This window comes from Lactuca sativa, chromosome 7, assembly GCF_002870075.4.
Source record: "Lactuca sativa cultivar Salinas chromosome 7, Lsat_Salinas_v11, whole genome shotgun sequence".
Classification (NCBI taxonomy): domain Eukaryota; kingdom Viridiplantae; phylum Streptophyta; class Magnoliopsida; order Asterales; family Asteraceae; genus Lactuca; species Lactuca sativa.
In genome coordinates this window covers 184,251,437-184,272,862 of record NC_056629.2, presented here as the reverse complement: position 1 = coordinate 184,272,862, position 21,426 = coordinate 184,251,437, and positions in this window count along the sequence as shown.

Genomic DNA, 21,426 nt, shown 5'->3' with positions numbered 1-21,426 from the left:
TTTTCACAACTTGAAGAAACATAATCTTTGGACTGTGGTGTACATACAAATTGATTTGGAGGTTCGCTTCGAGTATTGTTTTTTCGCTATTGGCTGCGTGGTAAATAAATAATTTAAATTTAAAACTTTTTAAATTTATAGTGTGTATAAACAAAATAATTTGTTAATATATTCATGTTTTTTACAAAATTCTTGCAGATACGTACTTTCATAGTGTTTTGTAGAAAAGTTATTATTATGGATGGTGCCCATCTGAAGGGAAAGTACAAAGGTGCCATATTGCATACAGCAGCTATGGATGGCAACAATCAGATATTGCCTATCGGGTATGGAATTTGCCCAAAAGAGACTACGGATTCTTGGACATGGTTTCTTGAAAAACTGCATGGATGCATTGGTGATTTGGAAGGTCTAACATTGGTAACGGATAGGGTTGCATCAATTGCCGTAAGTATTCAAAATGTTTTTCCAAATGCTTAACATGGCTTGAGTGGTTTTCATCTAACAGGAAACATAGTGCACATCTTTGAAAAAAAACAACAATTTTGTTTTGGAAGCTTGTAAGAGCTTACAAGACCACTGAGTTTGAACAGTATTGAGGGAGACTTTGTACTCTTAGACCAGATGTAGTGGTGTACCTTAGTCAGATCCCACGTGATAAATAGACTAGATCGCATTGTCCTACCATGAGGTACAATTACTTGACCTCAAACAGTGCAGAGTAAATGAATGGTGTATCAAAACATGCAAGAAAGTTGTCTATATTACCACTTCTTGAGTTCTTCCATGTGTTTATGCAGAAATGGTTTTACCAACATCGGGTGGCTGCAGGTATGACTAAATTTTTGTCAAATTATACGATAAATGTCATATATAATGATATATCATTATTTTAACAGAAAAAAGTACAACAATATTTACAAAGTGGGCCAAAGCTATCGTTAAAAAAATAAAGATTGGATAACAGGATGGTCGGTATCTAGTGTTGACAATGCAACATATCGATTCCATGACTTCAAAAGTGGTGGCATAGTTGATTTGAGGCAAAAGACTTATTCTTGCAATTATTGGCAACTAACTGGTTTGCCTTATGGTCATGTGATAATGGTTTTTAACGCACTTGAAAAATGAAAATTGTGGGCATATGGCTATAGATGCTTATAAAATTGAAACGTATCGAAGAGCGCACGAGGAGGTCGTGTACCCCCTACTAGAACATCGTGATTGGGAGGTTCCTAATGGCCTTATGGTTGTTAACCCTCCTGTAATGAAAATATGTTAAGTGGATAGACCAAAAAACATCAATTGTATCCCCTCACAAGGTGAAGAACCAAAAATAAAAAGATGTAGTAGATGCCACAATACAACACATAATGCAAAGACGTGTAAGGAAATTATCCCAAAGAAGCAAAATAAAAGCGGAAAACATAGTGGGGTTTCACGAAGTGGGACGCAAGAGATAAAAGACAAATGGACGCAAGCAACAGAAAACCAATGGAAGCAGGAGTCTTGGGGGCCGATTTTAGCAAGATAGGGGTTCATTTTATAGTTTGGAATTCCTAGGGTTTCAACTTGTAACCCTAATTCACTTGGGCTTTTAATCCAATAACTCATCAACCTTATGGACCAACTCTTCATGGACTCTCACAAAGATTTAGTCAAATTCTAATCAACATGGATCTTTAGCCCAAACTATAAGTATTACTGATTTACCTAATCAGTCCTCGTAAATTTAACCGGTCTCTTTTGATCACTAAATTAATACCAAATTAATTATTGATCAATACCAATTAAATAATATGATTTCTAATTAATATATTATTCTTATAATATATTAATAAATCACAAACAACCTCTTTCTCAAATATCCATCCTGTCAAATGGTTTTGGTGAAGGCAACCCGAAATGGATCATGCTACTCTCGGGTCAAGTACATACCAATTATAGTTATGGGCTTAGACACCTAATCCAACACTGTTGGGGAACGGTTTTATTAGACCGAGTAGCTCACTGTGGGGAGCGTCGATCCTTTTTGTCAAGAAGAAGGATGGTTCACATCGGATGTATATCGACTACCGGGAGTTGAACAAGTTGACGGTCAAGAACTGTTATCCACTACCGAGGATCGACGATTTATTCGATCAGTTGCATGGGGCGTCTTGGTTTTCCAAGATTGATTTGAGGTATGAGTATCATCAAATGAGAGTCTGCGAGGAGGATATTCAAAAGACAGCTTTTCGAACTCTGAGGGTCTCGAACGCTGCCTACTGCTCAGGCCCCCAACGAAATACCACCGACTTCTTGGTCAGTCGGGTGAGCGGCACTGCTATCTTGGAGAAATCCTGAATGAATCTCCGGTAATACCCTGCCAACCCTAGGAAGCTCCGAATCTCGGATGGAGACTTCGGGACCTCCCACTGCATCACGGCCTCTATCTTGGCCGGATCCACCAAAATACCCTTCTGGTTGACGAGGTGTAACAGCCCAAAATCTCAAGTATTGTTAAATTGCATTTTAGGGTGTTTTAAAGGGGGGACTCGGCGAGTTGGAGCCAGACTCGCCGAGTAGGGTCGCAGATTTGGTCGCGGGTTCGCGACTGGACTCGACGAGTCCAGGTATGGACTCGGCGAGTCGACGCTGTTCAGCGGAAACCCTAGCCGTTTCGTATTGGGTCGTATATAAGGGACCTTATGCCGTCATTTCACGACTTTGGATCGATTGGGAAGAACCCTAGGCGACTGGGGCGGCTAGAGCAAGTTTGAAGGCCATTGGTGACCTTGAAGGAATTGTTGTGCAAGGATGAGAAGGGTTTTGGCTAAAGGAACTGCAGGGAGTTCGAGTTCTGAAGTTTGGGGACATGGAAGGTGCATCATTCAGGTAATAATTCAGATTACATTCTCCTGTGATTGATGTGTATATAGATTTAGGGTTATGGAACCCATTTGGAGATTAGATGGATTGTTGTGTCGTTATCCAATGTTTATAACCTTGTATTAGGACCCTTAGAGGTCCAGAAGGTCCCATGTTTGTTTATTCGAGAATATATGTATCTCAGGAAGCAGTTTGATCGACTGCATGGCGTGGACTCGCCGAGTCGGATGATCAGACTCGGCGAGTAGCTTGAAGATTTGCTGGGACTCGCCGAGTTGTTCTTCAGACTCGGCGAGTGGAGTCGGGGTGGCCCCGCGATTCTTCCAGGAGTGACTCGTCGAGTCAAAGAGGATACTCGACGAGTAGAAGGGGAATCTTAGAGGATTGAAGGACGACCAGACTCGCCGAGTCGCCAGGGAACTCGCCGAGTCCAGTCGAGCTGACAATGGGCTGTTGACCAGAGTTGACCGGTGTGATTTCTTAGGGTCAGTTAACGTGGAAGATAGAAGTATTACTAAGGGATATATGGTGTTACAGGGAGCTTGTAGCTCGGAGGATCAAGTGCAAGGGACTTTGGGAGTTGCTATCTTCCAGTGACCGCGAGGTGAGTCTTCTCACTATACTGTACCCGGAAGGGTTTGACTGTGTGACCGGAAGGTCGATTATGATACGTGATATGTATGCTATATGTGGTATGTTATATGTTATATGTGCTATGTATGTATTGGGCCGGAAGGCGATTATATTATGGGCCGGAAGGCGATATGATGTGTGATGGACCGGAAGGTCGGCGTGGGTAAGGCCGGAAGGTTTACCCAGCAGGGACGGAAGTCCCCTGAGACACATGGACCGAAAGGTCGGGCCTGGAAAGGCGTAGGTGCGTAAGGTATATTGGGGAACTCACTAAGCTTCGTGCTTACGTTGTTTATGTTATGTTGTTTCAGGTTTTTACAGTAATGTGGGATGGCAACGGTTCGATTGTACACACCGAAGAAAGAGTTGTGTTTTGGAGGATCCTGGTCTTCTATTATAATGAAAATGAAACTATGTTTTGTAATTCGAATGTGATTAAGATTTTAAACAAGTGTTTTAATATTAAATTGATTATTTAAATGAAAATTTTGTTTTTGGAAATCACGGTGTTACAAATTGGTATCAGAGCCTTGGTTTGAGGGATTCGGACGCACCTACGGGTAAATCTGGACTCAAACTGAGGAAGTAAGAAAAAGTTTTCCAAATAAATGGTTTTCTAAAAGTGAATAAGAGTTCAAAGAGAAAGCAAGAAAGAGCAGTGTGTACAATCAGCCAGAGCCAAACGGTGATTTCCCAAAATACCCTTACTTTTGTATTATGAAATATCTATTATGCACTTTATGAGACATTATTGCATGCTAGAGACAGGCTAGGTATTTCACATCTTAGGACTAGAGTGGCCTGATTTGTGATGCCTTAGTCTAGGGTTTGCTGTTATATGTGCATTATGCTTTTGTGTGTATGTGATGAGTGAGGGTATCTAGTTAGAACGCACGAGGGGGTAGAGCTACAGAGTACAGTGGTACTTCCGAGGATGAGCCGAGAAGGTGGAGCTATCACAGCTAAGGAGTCCTATGTATGCTTCGATGCTCGAATGCTGCTTGCTTCGTGCTTTGTGGAGTTCTCGATGATGGGAGACAGCTACTAAGTGAGTATGACGATACTCAGGAGGTAGATGTTTGGCATCATCAGGAGCTCTTCAGCAGCTGATAGCAAAGAAGTGGGAGGACGGCGGAATGGGCTAGAGATTAAACCTAGCCAGATGAGTGCGCTGGTAGAGTAGAGGATTCCGCTGGAAAGCGAGCACGCGCGATGAGATGGGTGAAAGAGCAGGTTTATCAGATACTTAGGAACTCTGGGATGGTCCGTGTGGAAAGTATGGGTAGATGTGGCAGGTAGTATGGGCCCGTACTACTGAAAGCAGAGGACCCATACTTGATACAGGGGGCATCCTAAAGGTCCTAAGGAACAGATTGAGGGGTGATGTTATGGTTCGGATACCATACATCGGAGCGGATACAGAGTGATGTTATGGTCCGGGCACCATACATCGGAGCAGATTGAGATAGATGTTGTGGTCCGAGTGCTATACATTGGAGCAGATTGAGGAGTGGTGCTATGGTTCAGGTACCATACACTGAAGCATGTTGAGGAGGGATGTCATGGGATGAGTACCATGGTTCGTAGTGGATGATGCTTGTGGCTATCTTGTTATCCGGTTATGACCGATGAGGTAGAGTTTGGACGCTATGGGTTTCAAGCCTGTAGACCATGATTGAGTACGGAGAGGCGTTCCTCGAGGGGAAAGGCGAGTGCTTATCAGAGTATTTTGGGTAAGAGTCAAAGACAGGGGAAAATTCGGTTGAGTTGAGCAATCAGGCGACAGAGGAGAGGTCACCTTTTGGGTGGGTAGTGTCATTTATGCTCGTGTGCAAGACGCGAGAGGTCTGGTGTTTCAGTTCTGGATTTGGGAGTACACCCTGCAGGTAGTTATCGATAATGACTTCCCTCAGAGCATCAGGTAGCGGGTGTACCGCGAGGCAGAGATTTACCGTGAACAGACAGTCAGTTGGGGCTGAGGTAGTCGAGAACCACACCACACCTAATTGAGAATAATAGGTTGGGTTATAGTGGTAGCAGTGAAGAGTTCAGACGAGTTTCGCAGTGCGGAGAGTTGTCGTCTACGTTGAGAGTAAGTCCCTGTCCTTGGGACAAATCCGGCGTTGGATACGGGTTGATGGGCTGAGATGAGAGGAACGATGATGCTGCGGTGCAGTCTGCGAGCCAGATATGTTATCAAGCAGTGCAGGTGCTTGGTATTAGATCAGTATGGGATTTGGAACGATTAGAGGCAGCCGTGATGAGAAGTTCTTGGAAGAGTCAGCTAGAGGTTCAGAGTATAGGGGATTATTTGACTCCATAAGGGGAGGGACTACCGGGTGTTGCACAGCACTTTTCTGGAGCAGATACGATTTCGCCGGTGAAGGATAGTCGTGGGTTGATTGTATATTAATTGGTGTTGGTTTGAACCCTAGTGGGGGAGAACCGGGTGCAGTATGTAAGAAAGCAAGAATTGTCAGGAGTAGTAATAAGTGGAGTATAGGGATGCAGTAGGAAAGCATGAGACCATAGGTGTCGATGATCGAGTAAAAAGGGGTTACATCGGAGCTTGCGGGTCCGGTGATGCATGCCGCAAGTGCGGAAAGGAGGGGCACTGTGCACGGGATTGTTGGCAGTCAGTGCCAATTCGGGACTTGAGGAGAACAGGATGGAGCGGAGCCCCAGAGGGCTCAGGGTCGTGTTTATCTGTGTACGTCAGAGGGAGACGGAGCAGTGCCGGAGGCAGCTGCGGGTATGATGTTTTCATGATGTCTTAATTGTCTTGCATTGATTTGGCGTGTTGTTTGTGCTGGTATCTTGTATGGATTTCGATGCGGTATTCGTTGTTTCGCGGGACTGGCATGGTTATGGATTGGTGCTTCAGATTTTCGCTTGGGCATTCGTTGTTCCCTGATGGTTGGGTATGGTTATAATTGGTGTTTTAGTGTCAGTAGTCTTGTGCGGTTTCCGATGTGGTGTTCATCCTTTGGGCAGATTGTGGTTTTGGTTGTGGGTTATTGTCGCGGATTCCTTTGGTTATCGTTCGTGAGGGTTGTTAGGGGAGATGCGGCACCGGGTTGATCGTCGGGTAGCATCTACAGTCGTGGAGTGGATGATTGAAGGACTAGATTCTTGTGAGTGGGTTGATCAGGGAGGAGGTGTGTTTTGCTGAGGGTTGCTTGTGCTTGTGGGAAGCAGTCAGTGTGTAAATGTTCTCTTTGTACAGGATTGTTCGGTAAGGTCGTTAATGACGATCGGTGGCAGTTAGTCAGTGTTTTAGTGGGGGAGAATTAGAAAATTCTCCGGGAAGATCGATGAGTATATGAGGGTGCGTAGCTGCCGGGATTCAGCAGTGTTTGTCAGCGCAGAGTATAGGCCGACGAGAGCGAGTGTCGGGTATGCGGGGCGGGATACAGACCTAGGGCATTCTATTGTGGAGACCTGAGAGAAGGTCAGGATCAAGCTTGAGTAAGTCACCGGGGCCATGTGATCAGAGTATTGGTATGTTTGAGATACGTGATGGGTTGTACTGCATTAATCCCACGGGATTATGTTGTGCATGTTTCTAGAGCTGGAACTGGAAGGTTCCAGAGTTAGAACCTGAGGGTTCGCAGAGTTGGGTGTACGGACCCACAGAGACATAGCCTCGAGTGGCTAGTAGGTGTTATGAGAGTCGGTCCAGTCATGCTGGAGACTCTGTTGGTATTGCTGGATCAGTTTGAGATTGCGGATTGTGTATGTGGCAGTGTGATTGCATTGGAAGGTCTGGCCCCGGGTTAGTGATCTTGTTTAGCTGAGGCAGTGATCATGATGAGTGGAGAGAGTGCATGAGATAGAGGGCCCCTGCAGTGAGAACCAGAGTATGTGGATAGCGGTTATGCAAAAAGGGTGGTGTCGCTTGGGGCGAGCACCGTGGCACCGGTTGGAGTGGCATTATGGCCAAGAGGGTTCCTTGGAAAAAGGAAAAGAGGAAGGTGTGTAACTCCGAAGGGGTGCAAGTTCACGAAAGTGAAAGCTGTAGAGCAGAGTTATGGGTAGAGTATTTCAAATATGGTTTCGAGCATCGTGCATGCGGCAGTGAAGTAGGAACCATCCGGGTTGGGATGACTGACGAGGCTCAGGAAGATGCAAGAGAATAGAGAATCTTGAATTCTCAGTGTGATTCTGATCAGAGTATAGTACGGATATTAGTGGTTCTCCTTGGGAGATGCTCGAGGATATCATCAGTGTATCGGGTTTTTCAACCTGCGGGTGTTGGGACTAGTTCAGTATGTGTATGTGATGACAAGAGGGAACTTGTGAGAGTTGATCTGAGAAGGAGAATGGATCTCTCAGTCGAACCGGAATGGGCAAAGTGGGCTTTGGATAGGGGATCCGGTGGTTCAGGATTTCCTAATCCTTATGGGTTGAGTGATCATTGAGATTTGGAGCAGAGTGTATTTTGGGTAAATTCCGATTACAGAGAGTGATGAGCAGTTCAGAGTTCGTGCTTTAGTTGGCAGAGCAGACTCAGCAGGTTAAAGAGAGTTAGTGATCGTCTAGAGTTAACAGGAAAGTTATGCAGGCAGACGCCGTACGAGCATGTGATTCCGGACGCCGACTTCGTATTTCTGGCGGGGTGTTTCGATTTAGGAAGAGGAGTAAATGGGGGGCCCCGGTATGTTGGGTCTTTTCGTGAAAGTACGAAAGTAGGAAGGATGACCTATCGTTGGAGCTGTCAACGGAATTGGGACGGATCCATGACACTTGTATGTGTCGCAATTGAAGAGGTGTATAGCGGATGAGTCAGCAGTGGTTCTACTTGAGAACGATTAGGTGGATGCGAACCTGTGTTACGTCGAGAGGCCAGTGGCCGTCGGAGATCGGAAGATCAAGGTTCTGAGGAACAAGGAGGTACCTCTGGTATTGGTTCAGTAGCGGCCTCGAGAGAGATCGGTAGTGTCTAGGGAAGCCGAAACGTGAGATGCTGGAGCAGCAGCCAGAACTATTTTCAGAGTGAGACTTCGAGGGCGAAGTCTAATTCTAGTGGGGGAGAATTGTAACAGCCCAAAATCTCAAGTATTGTTAAATTGCATTTTAGGGTGTTTTAAAGGGGGGACTCGGCGAGTTGGAGCCAGACTCGCCGAGTAGGGTCGCAGATTTGGTCGCGGGTTCGCGACTGGACTCGACGAGTCCAGGTATGGACTCGGCGAGTCGACGCTGTTCAGCGGAAACCCTAGCCGTTTCGTATTGGGTCGTATATAAGGGACCTTATGCCGTCATTTCACGACTTTGGATCGATTGGGAAGAACCCTAGGCGACTGGGGCGGCTAGAGCAAGTTTGAAGGCCATTGGTGACCTTGAAGGAATTGTTGTGCAAGGATGAGAAGGGTTTTGGCTAAAGGAACTGCAGGGAGTTCGAGTTCTGAAGTTTGGGGACATGGAAGGTGCATCATTCAGGTAATAATTCAGATTACATTCTCCTGTGATTGATGTGTATATAGATTTAGGGTTATGGAACCCATTTGGAGATTAGATGGATTGTTGTGTCGTTATCCAATGTTTATAACCTTGTATTAGGACCCTTAGAGGTCCAGAAGGTCCCATGTTTGTTTATTCGAGAATATATGTATCTCAGGAAGCAGTTTGATCGACTGCATGGCGTGGACTCGCCGAGTCGGATGATCAGACTCGGCGAGTAGCTTGAAGATTTGCTGGGACTCGCCGAGTTGTTCTTCAGACTCGGCGAGTGGAGTCGGGGTGGCCCCGCGATTCTTCCAGGAGTGACTCGTCGAGTCAAAGAGGATACTCGACGAGTAGAAGGGGAATCTTAGAGGATTGAAGGACGACCAGACTCGCCGAGTCGCCAGGGAACTCGCCGAGTCCAGTCGAGCTGACAATGGGCTGTTGACCAGAGTTGACCGGTGTGATTTCTTAGGGTCAGTTAACGTGGAAGATAGAAGTATTACTAAGGGATATATGGTGTTACAGGGAGCTTGTAGCTCGGAGGATCAAGTGCAAGGGACTTTGGGAGTTGCTATCTTCCAGTGACCGCGAGGTGAGTCTTCTCACTATACTGTACCCGGAAGGGTTTGACTGTGTGACCGGAAGGTCGATTATGATACGTGATATGTATGCTATATGTGGTATGTTATATGTTATATGTGCTATGTATGTATTGGGCCGGAAGGCGATTATATTATGGGCCGGAAGGCGATATGATGTGTGATGGACCGGAAGGTCGGCGTGGGTAAGGCCGGAAGGTTTACCCAGCAGGGACGGAAGTCCCCTGAGACACATGGACCGAAAGGTCGGGCCTGGAAAGGCGTAGGTGCGTAAGGTATATTGGGGAACTCACTAAGCTTCGTGCTTACGTTGTTTATGTTATGTTGTTTCAGGTTTTTACAGTAATGTGGGATGGCAACGGTTCGATTGTACACACCGAAGAAAGAGTTGTGTTTTGGAGGATCCTGGTCTTCTATTATAATGAAAATGAAACTATGTTTTGTAATTCGAATGTGATTAAGATTTTAAACAAGTGTTTTAATATTAAATTGATTATTTAAATGAAAATTTTGTTTTTGGAAATCACGGTGTTACACGAGGTGACCAAGGAACTGCACCTCGTGCAACCAGAACTCACACTTGGAGAACTTTGCGAAAAGTCTCTCCCTCCTCAAAACTTCCAGCACCTCCCGCAAGTGCTCCTCGTGCTGCTCCTGCGTCTTGGAATACACCAAGATATCATCTATGAATACTATCACTGACCGATCCAGCATCAGCCTGCACACGCGATTCATGAGATGCATGAACGCGGCTGGAGCATTGGTGAGCCCAAATGGCATCACCACAAACTCATAATGACCATACCTGGTCCTGAAAGCAGTCTTCTGCACATCCTCATCTCTAACCCGCATCTGATGATAACCGGAGCGTAGATCGATCTTGGAGAACCAAGACGCTCCCTGAAGCTGATCAAAGAAATCATCTATCCGCGGAAGTGGGTAACGGTTCTTCACCGTTACCTTATTCAACTCCCGATAATCTGTACACATGCGATGCGACCCATCCTTCTTCCTCACAAACAGGATCGACGCTCCCCAAGGCGAACTACTTGGCCGAATGAAACCCTTGTCTAGCAGCTCTTGCAGCTGCGTAGACAACTCCTGCATCTCAGGGAGAGCTAGGCGATACGGTGCCTTGGCTATCGGAGCCGCACCAGGAATCAGGTCGATCCTGAACTCAACCTGCCTCTCAGGAGGTATTCCCCGTAAATCCTCGGGAAATACATCCGGGTAGTCTCGCACTATCGGAACATCATCTACTATTACCTTACCCTTCTCCCGGGCATCTATTACATAAGCTATATATCCAGCGCAACCCTGCTGGAAATAACGTCTCGTTCTCGCGGCGGAACAAAAGGTCGGTCCGCGCTGTGGTCTCTCGCCTTGAATCACTAACTCTCCCCCACTGGGAGTGCGAACCCTCACTAACTGCTGCTCACAATCAATCACCGCCCCATTGGGGCTCAGCCAATCCATGCCTACTATAACCTTATTCTTTCGCAGGGGAATAGGAACCAGGTCTACCAAAAACTGCTCGTCAAACAACTGAAGCGAACACCCTCTGTATACTCTGGCGATCCTCACGGTCCTATCATCTGCTACCTCGACCTCTAGTGGACAGTCCAGCTCCCCTTTAGCTCTACTAAATCTCTTGCTAAGCGCAAGTGATACGGATGATCGGGTAGCCCCCGAATCGAATAATACCATAGCAGAAATGTCGTTCACAGAGAACGACCCTATACAAAACATATAATCATAAGCAACATTAATCAGTAAAAATAGAGATGAAGGGAAGACACATACCCGTCACCACATCAGGAGTCGCTCGCGCCTCCTCTGCTGTCATCTGAAACGCCCTACTCTTCGCCACTGGGGCCTCAGCTCGGCCCTGCCGGCTATTTGTAATCCTCAAGGTAGCAGGGGCAGGTGCAGCCACCTTCCCTGCTGCGGCTAAACTCGGACACTGTGACTTTTTATGTCCCCTCTGATTGCACTGAAAGCAAATCAGATCTGATGTTGCAACAGTAGTAGCAGGGGCCGTACAATCCCTGCTCAAATGCCCAATCCGACCGCACTTGTAGCAGCCGGAACTCCCTGCTTTGCACGCCCCCTCGTGTAATCTCCCACACTTGCCACATCGACCGTGGCTCTGCTGACTCCTGGATCTGTGATATGAAACCTTGAGCTTTTTGCCCGAACTACCTGTACCCGAAACCGCCTCCGGTTTCCTCTTCTTCTCCATCTCGAGATCAATCTCCCTCTCCCGAGTCCTAGCAATCATGTCATCCAGCGTTTTACAACTGGATCGGCTCACAAACTGGCGGATATCGCTCCGCAACATCTCATGATAACGGGCCTTCTTCATTTCCTCATCGGTTGCATACTGAGGAACGAGAAGAGCCCTCTCCCTGAACTTGGCGGTGATCTCTGCCACTGTCTCTGTAGTCTGGGTGAGGTCCTGAAACTCTCTAGCTAACTGCTGCACCTCAATAACCGATGCAAATTCCGCCCTGAACCTGGTGGAGAAGTCAGCCCAGGTCATGGCGTCTAGTGCTGCATCATCTCCAATGGCATGTCCGACCTCCTCCCACCAATCCCGTGCCCTGTCCTTCAGAAGACAGGACGCCAATCTGACCTTGTCCCCCTCAGGACACCTGCTAGTGCGGAAAGCGTTGGCCACATCCGCCAACCATCTAGTACTCGCTATGGGGTCCCGCGCCCCGTGATAGTGTGGAGCTCCACATGCCCTGAACTCCCTGAATGTAAGCGTGCGTGACCCCATCATGGCCGCCACCTCGGCACATAAGGTGCCTAATCTCTCATCCATCAGCTCTAGGATACCCTCCTTGATCGAACCGAAGATCACAGGAGTCTGCTATATAATGATACAAGTAATCTCTGAAGAAAGAAACTCTCGGGCTCATCCATGCACTCGTCCCCCGAGTCTGAACCTGATCCCTCCCCGGCACCTCCACTGCCGGCTGCTGGTCTCGAACGCAAAACCACCATTCTGAAACACATCACAATGACATCAGAAAACTGAAATATCTCGAGGAATCATTGATGCTACAACTAACTTCCTGGTCTTGTCTCGGCCTTCCTTGATTCGAGTACGGATCCTCTGCTTTCAGTAGTACGGGCCCATACTACCTTCCACATCTATTCGTAATTTCCTCAAGAACTGCCTTGACTCCACCAAGTCACTTCTAGTACTACTGATCTCTGCTACTCTCATCCTAGGCTTGCCCTAGGGAAATCTCTGACTCCACTCAACCAGTCCTCAGCTGCTGAAGGCCTCCTTGTAATGCTAATTAGCCACCACCTGAATACCATCACATGCGACGAGGCTCGGATAATCCTTCAAGTAAAGGACTCGTCCCTACAACGGTTGGACTCAAACAAGAGCTGCGCAATAGGGGCCAAATCCAGCACTCTGAGATTATTCAACCCTGATCACATGTGGTGTGACGTATTCACCTAATGGCTAACTCCCATCACTCAGAGTCCCACAAAGCACAGAGCAAGCAGCATTCGGACACAAGAACTACTCAAGCAATTCTATCCCCATAACGAGGAAACTGTACTAGCATACAATGCTAAGCTCATACTATCAGGCATAACCTAAACAGACTATCCTACTGCTGTCTACCCAATACTATCATGCAATACTCATAAAGCTGAAACACATATAACAGGCACATAAGGCATCCTCCTAGATCCTTAGTCCTATACTAGCATGCTGTTCTACTGAAACTGAAACTGAAACAGATAACTTGTATGGGTAATTTGGGAGTACTTACTTGAGCTCGGCTGATCGCATGCACCACACCGTTATCTCGTTTTAAAAAAAAAAATTCTTTCTTTCTAAGTGCTTTTAAAATTCTTTTAGAAAAAATTTTCCTTTTTAAAAATCTTTTATTTTCCCTTAGTTTGAGTTCAGATACACCTGGAAGTGTATCCGAATCCCTCAAACCAAGGCTCTGATACCAACTTGAAACGACCCAAAAATACGACCCAAAAATTTCATTTTCAATATAACCAAAAACCATAAATCTGAGTATCATAAAATAAAACCACACACTATGTATCTCAAACCATAGTAAAATATTGTGAGGAAAACTGTATCATAACTGTAACAAATCATAATCAAGAAACTGAATCAACTCCCAGGATAAAAACTGAAGCTGTGGTATGTGCGATGCCATCATCCCGAGCTCTTCCCTTTGCTTGCGGAAGTACCTGAAACCAAAACTGAAACTGTAAGCACGAAGCTTAGTGAGCTCCCCCAAACTACCACATACCATACAATACATATAAAGCACATACTGGGCCTTGCCTACTACATCGGACCGAAGTCCGGAACTAGCTGCATCGGACCGAAGTCCGGAACTGACTGCATCGGACCGAAGTCCAGAACTACTGATCATAGCATGGCATAACACATATCAACTAACATAAACACATATACTGCATACTGCATCGGACCGTAGTCCGGAACATATAACACACAAACATGCTTGAATCACATAGACATCAAGCATACTGAACTACTGCTTCGGACTGAAGTCCGGAACTGCTACTAACTAAACGGGCTGGCATTGTGGCCGTAGACCCGTTCCTACTGGAAGGAAACTCACCTCGTGAACTGGCTGCTGTGTGTATGGCTCTGGAAGCTATCTGCTGCTGCTCCGGTATCTCCCCAGCTACAAGTCCATAAACACACTCAATCAATGCTAATCACTACACTGGGGTAAAATGACTCTTTTACCCTTGGTCAAAGTCAACTCTCCTGATCAAAGTCAACTCTCCTGGTCAAAGTCAACCCACAGTTGACCTGACTCGTCGAGTTGGGCCGCCAACTCGCCGAGTCCCTATTCTCACTTCTCAACCCTACTCGCTGCTACTCGTCGAGTATGGCATCAACTCGACGAGTCCCCTTTCGAATCAAAAACTCAGGCAATCTGCATCCGACTCGCCGAGTCGTATGAACAACTCGACGAGTTGTTCTTCGAGCTAAGAAGATTGCCTTGGACTCGCCGAGTTGTATGAACAACTCGCCGAGTCCCTCCATTACTGAGTCTGACCTCAAACTCGCTGAGTCCACTCTGCCACTCACTGGTCCCACTCGGCATCACTCAAAAAGGGAAAAATCGGGGGCTCGCGACTCGACTCGCCGATTCGCTTGCATGCAGCAACTCTAAACTCGATTCTGCTTGAATCCAGTGTATAAAACTTATAGATCTGGGCTCCCTTAACTCGATTAGCACGTAAAGATTCTATCTTTACGTGCCCATATGCATCCATGAAGCTAAAATGGCTCAAAAAGCATAATAAAGGCTAGATCTAGGGTTTTCATGCAAAGTATCTTCAAAAAGGCAATAGATCCGGGCTCTACAACTTCTAAATGAACAGATCCAAGGATATCTCGACCTATTAGGGCATCCATACAATCATAAGGCTTGAGAAAAGCATCAAACTAGTTCTAGAAGAGTTCTAATGGAGGTTTAAAGCATAAAAGGGGAGGAAATCCGAAGAATACCTCAATGAACTCTGATTTGCCCTTGGATCTTTGCTCTACACCTCTTCTCCTTGCTCCTTTCTTCTTCTTCTTCTTCAAGCCTTCAAAATTTCACACAAGAACACTTAGATCACTCAAGGATGGATTAGGGCTTTCTCACAGCTCTCTGAGGGTGAAGGAGGCGAGATTGGGGGCTATAAGGTGGTTTAAATAGTGAGCAACCCGGGGATTTAGGGTTTCTTCCAGGCAGGCAGACTCGCCAAGTCCTGAATATGGACTCACCGAGTTGCCGACTAACACGTGCTCGAAATCCCGTCCCTACTCGGCGAGTCAGGCTATGAACTCGCCGAGTCCCTCTTGCAAACTTCTAATTAAATACTATGGAATCATCGTACCGGAAACGGGTCATTACAAGATGGTTGGATGTAGTGAAAGACTATGACTGTGAGATTTTGTATCACCCTGGCAAGGCTAATGTGGTAGCCGATGCCCTGAGTCGTAGAGCAGTGAGTGCTCCAATCCGAGACATGTGTATGAGGATGAAGGTGATGACTCCAATCTTAGATACCATCTGAGAGGCCTAGGTGGTGGCCGTGAGACCAGAGAACCGTAAGAGAGAGCGGGTGATCGGGCAGAATTCTGAGTTTAAGACGGATAGTCGGGGCTTATGACCTTCCGTGGGCGGATATGGGTGCCATATACGGGTGGAGCTCAACGTATTTTACTGGTGGAGGCCCATAGGTCAAGACTCTCGATCCATCCGGGGGCCACTAAGATGTATTTGTACTTAAAAGGGATTATTGGTGGCTATGTATGAAGAAAGTTATGACATGGGTAGTCGAGAGGTGCTTGACCTGTCATTAGGTCAAGGCGGAGCACCAGCATCCTCATGGCCCGTTACAGCCTCTAGAGATTCCCATATGGAAGTGGGAACAAATTTCAATGGATTTTATTACTAAATTACCGAGGACCACACAGGATGTTGATGCGATATGGTTGATTATAGATCGGTTGACGAAGAGTGATCACTTTCTGGCTATCAGTGAGAACTCTTATGCGGAAAAGTTAGCCGAGATCTACATTCGAGAGGTGGTAGCACAACATGGGATGCCAACATTGATAGTGTCAGATCAAGATGTGCGTTTTACTTCCAATTATGGAAGAAATTTCATGAGGAGTTGGGTAACCGATTGCACTTCAGTACCGCATATCACCCACAGACAGACGGGCAGAGCGAGCGGACGATTTAGACGCTCGAGGAAATGCTACATGAATATGTTATGGACTTCGGTTGAAGTTGGGACACGTACTTATCATTGGTTGAGTTTTCATACAACAACAACCATCACTCCAGTATCGGTATGCCTCCATTTGAGATTTTATACAGGAGGAGGTGTCGAACTCCTATCTGATGGGGGCACCGAGATCGCGCTCAAGACAACAGAGCAGATCCAGCAGGTCAGACAGAGTTTACTAACGGGCCAGAGTCGCCAGAAGAGTTACTCAGACCGGCAATGTTCAGAGCTAGAGTTTCAAGTCGGAGATTATGTCCTCCTAAAGGTATCCCCATGGAAAGGGGTGATCCGATTCAAGAAGTGGGGCAAGCTGGGCCCTAGATACATCGGTCCTTTCAGAGTGATCGTCCGAGTGGGAAGGGTAGCTTATCGGTTAGAGCTACCTATAGAGTGAGCCAGATTCATAACACCTTCCACGTGTCCTAGCTGAGGAAGTTTGTAGCCGATGAGACGACAATGGTCCCTTTAGAAGACATTCAGATTGATGATTGTTTGAACTACATTGAGAAAATGATAACGATCTTGGATAGGAAGGTGAAGGTCTTGAGGAATAAAGAGGTGCCCTTGGTTCAGGTTTACTGGCAACCTCATAGAGGGTCAGAATGTACTTGGGAGTCAGAGTTCGATGCGCGCGAGTAGTACCCAGATTTATTTCCAGAAGATGACTTCGAGGGAGAAGTCTGATTCTAACGGGGGAGAATTGTAACATCTCGAGACCAGGTATATATCAATAGCCCTTACTTTATTGTAGTTGTCAAGTTTGGCCCTTTATTTGAGAAAAGATGGTAGCTGAGTACGCCGGGCGTACGCATGTGTACGCTCAGCGTACTCATGTGCGTGATTTGGACGTGAAAGCCACTTAGTACGTTGGGCGTACTAGGCTCAGAGTGAAAACCCTAATTGTGTGGTGTGTCCCTATTTAAGGAACACGATAGCATCATTTCTGGCCACCATTTCCAATCTTCAACTCCCTCAAAACCCTAATTTATGTTTTCTTAGCTTGAGTGGCCATTTAAAGCTTTTGAGTGTTCTTTGTGGGATTCTTTGAGTGAAGAAGGAGCTTTGAAGAGAGTATAGTTGGAGTTCAAGCTTTGGATCTGAGTTTCCCTTTGGTTGGTGTATCATTTGGATGTATCAAGCTCAAAGCTTTCTCATTGTTTTGATTTATGCATATTGTGGTCATTTAGGGTTTATGTCCTAAAGCTTGAAGCTTTATGAGTTTGTTGAAATCCAGAGCCTAATACTTTTCCCTTTAAGTGTCTCTAGTGGAGTGGACTCATAAAAATGGGATCCTGGATGTCAAGATCTCCCCATGCGTGATAGATGAGAACTTTTGTGAGTAAGGAGTGAGAGTTTATGAGTATTAGACTTTCTCAGCCATGCAAAGGCTTAAAGTTACAAACTTGATGGAGTATTAGCCCTTAGTGAGTCTAGATCTGAGATTATAGCTATGGTCTTAACGGATTAAGACCAAGAGAGTGGGAAAAGTAAGTCTAGGACGTACGCTGAGCGTACTCCCAAATACGTGCAGCGTAGCATCAAAGTTTCCTGATGCATGCATGGTGAAGTAGTATGCCCAGCGTAAAGGGTTGTACGCCAACGTACGCACTTACTGTTGACTTTTGTTGACTTTTAAGGTTTGGTCAAACTGTGGAATTTAGCGGCCATGGAAGGGTAAAATGGTCTTTTATCCTTCTGAGAATTAGTAGTGGTTTTATCCTAACATCTTTGGGGGTCATTTATTAATTAGAGTTAATTACGATATATGTTAGGCGGAGGCTAGACCGGTGGTTCGATTACGAGACATACTTGCTTTATTTATGAGGTGAGTCTTCTCACTATACTTACTTGAGTGGTAATACTATGTGACCGGATGGTCTTATTTGAGTTATCGACCGTAGGGTCCTATGTGCTTATATTGAGTTATGTGGTATTATGCATTTTGTCTTTGTGATATATGCTATATTATTTTGTGCTTTACTGAGTTAGGACCGGAGGGTCCAAATCGAGTTGTGAGACTGGAGGGTCTTTACTTAGATACAGGACTGGAGGGTCCAACCCGAGTTGTGAGACCAGAGGGTCTTCACTGAGACACATGACCGGAGGGTCCACACCGAGCCGTGAGACCGGACAGTCCTTACCGAGACGCATGACCAGAAGGTCCATGCCAAGCTATAGCCATGAAAGGCTTATTATTTGTGTATGTGGTATTTTGGGGAACTCACTAAGCTTCGTGCTTACCGTGTTGTGTGTTATGTGTTTCAGGTACTTCTCAGGATCGCGAGAAGGCGCCGACTTGATTATACACACATGTTCGAGATTATGTTTGAGGATTCTGGGATATTATCAGTTGTTTGGTTGAGTTGTGTTTTGGCGATTGATACATTGATGGGTTTTGAGAAATGTTACATTGAGTTTTATGTGGTTTAAAAATGAAACTTTTGTTTTAAAATTTACGGTGTTACAGATTCAAGTTAATGTAATTAGATTTGAACTCTTAAATACACATAACTCAACAATAGACAATAAAAATCATAACTTTAACATGATAGATGATGACCAATCCAACACAATTAATAACCTAACTAATAAAATCCAAAATCATTGAAATCAACATATCAAATCAAGTTTCATCTATACCGAATGAAAGTACCAAGTTTTAACACCTGAATTCATAAATTAAAAAAAGGAACATAATTGGAATACTAATCATGATCAGAAAAGCAAACCGAATGATTTCTGACATGAATCCGCTCTCAGCTCGAATCCTTTAGATCTTTGCTCCATATCATTTTAACGGCCCTCCGACCGCCTTCTAGACCCTCAAAATGGCTTCTCTGAGGTTTATTTTTGTAGGGAACGAGTTAGGGTTGAAGATATGTCATTAGGGGTAATTTTCGGCTCTATTTATAGCTTTTTACGTCATCACGATGTGGTTGATAGCCACCACATCATGATATTCATGGATATCATGTAGTCAGCTCAATGATCGCGAAGTTTCCATTTACCACGTTGTGGTGGTATCAGCACATCGTGGTGATTGGATTTCATATTTTGGCCTAAACACGAAAGTCATCCGAATTATATTTTAGTTTTCAGAACATTTTGAATCTTGTCAATAGGAGTTACGAGTCATGAGATATAGCCAAAACACTGACGACGAGTCAGTCAGTCTAACAACATCCTTTTTGCGTCTTTTTAGCACATTTATCCTTCTTTTGCATTACAACTTTCATTTTAACTGTAAATGAACATTTCAAAGTATATTAAGTATCATATATCTTAAAATATAACATTTTTACTCAAATACATTTGGATAATGACATAAAATATATAGTTAAGTATGACCATATCAGTCGCCTTAGAAATCGAGGTGTCCTACGGTGGTGATTTTAGTGTCACAGTGTTCATTGTAATATAATGCAATTTCCAGATTATCAATGAAGTTCAAATCTTGATTTTAGATAAATTAGCTGGTGTAGAGTACACATTTGAATAAAACGAGTTTAATTTCCATTCAACCAAATGGCGGGGGTCAAGTGGGTTACACCCCCTTGCGGAGTCCTAGGGGCAACTCCGTTGGCGGGTTAAGGAAAGTGTTATGGAAAATCTTATTTTTGGAATATATTCTCCATAATTATCTTTGAAACTGTCATCTTTTATTTATGAGATGCAATCAAGATTTAATGCTAATTAATATTTATCTTTTATAATAAGATGAATTTATATCTTATATAAACCCTAGTTCGAGACCTCATATTAATGCCTTGATTCGAGACTATTACTTTATGAATTATCCTCATAATTTGGATTCTGTAACTCACACATATGGTCGAAATATCAAATTCGAAATTTATTATATAATCTTTCAAAAACCAACCTCTCATCGATTTCAAAAACTCTTTTCTCCTCCCAACCCCAACATCCTATTTTATGGGCCCTCGCCAAGTCTTATAATATCCGATTTTGCATTTTAAAGTGTTGTGCTACATGGCAATGAAAGAGGTTAGCATGCATGCATGATGCGTATAGCTGGTATCTAATGTTTCGGCAAATCTGTCCATTTCGGTTTATTAAAGTTAATGATTTGTTTATTCCCGCAATGAGGATACGACAATAGGGTGATGACAAGAGGTTTCATTCCTCACATGTGATTTGCCGACTTCTACAGAAAAAGGTTTTGGCAGATAAAAAAAATGCACAACCATGTAAACCAACCTTTTTCAATTCCTCTTAAAATAATTAGTAGAAGTCAACCTTAGTTGCCAAACTCTTAGAAAGGGAAATGCATACAAATCTCACTTTTGCAGTCCTTGTTAATAAAATATAACATTTAGGAGGAATAAACTTAGAAGTGTGACCTCTATAACAATTATGACTTCATAAGCTTAAACTCCAAGGATGTTAAAGAAAATTCGTAAAACTTTATTCTATGGGTGTTAATTAAATCAGTATACTTGTCAATAATCAATCATTTCATATAACTTTCAAACGTTACTTCACATAAAAGTTGACCATATAATGAATTTCTTTAAAATAAGTTAACAGGCCACTAAACTTATTTTAATGTTTGACTAATTATTTCCTTGCCTACTTTTGTCCCATTAGTTTGCGTGGACGTCCTAAACAATACAAAAAAGGTTATTCCTTTAATATTCCCATTTTCCATCAGCATTACCCCATGTCAACTTATACATTCGTAAACAACACCTGATTAATGAAACTTTTCCGTGTCTTTGACACAACAACCCCGTAATTAACTTGTCAATATCAAGAATTAGATTTAAATTCAAAAACTTTAGGTTATATTCTGAACATGTTTTAAACAATGTTTTAAAAACCGGTTTTTTAGTTGAACCGGTATGGTGACCGGTTCCCGGTTTAACCGGTTTGACCGCCGGATGAACCGGTTTCTATATCTTTCATGTTTTTTTCTATTTTCCTACACATACATACATATAGAAATTAAGAATTTGATGTTTACAAGTTCAAACATTAAAACTACACATAAAAATAAGTTATAGATGAATCCAAATACATTAAAATAACACATAACCATAAGTTT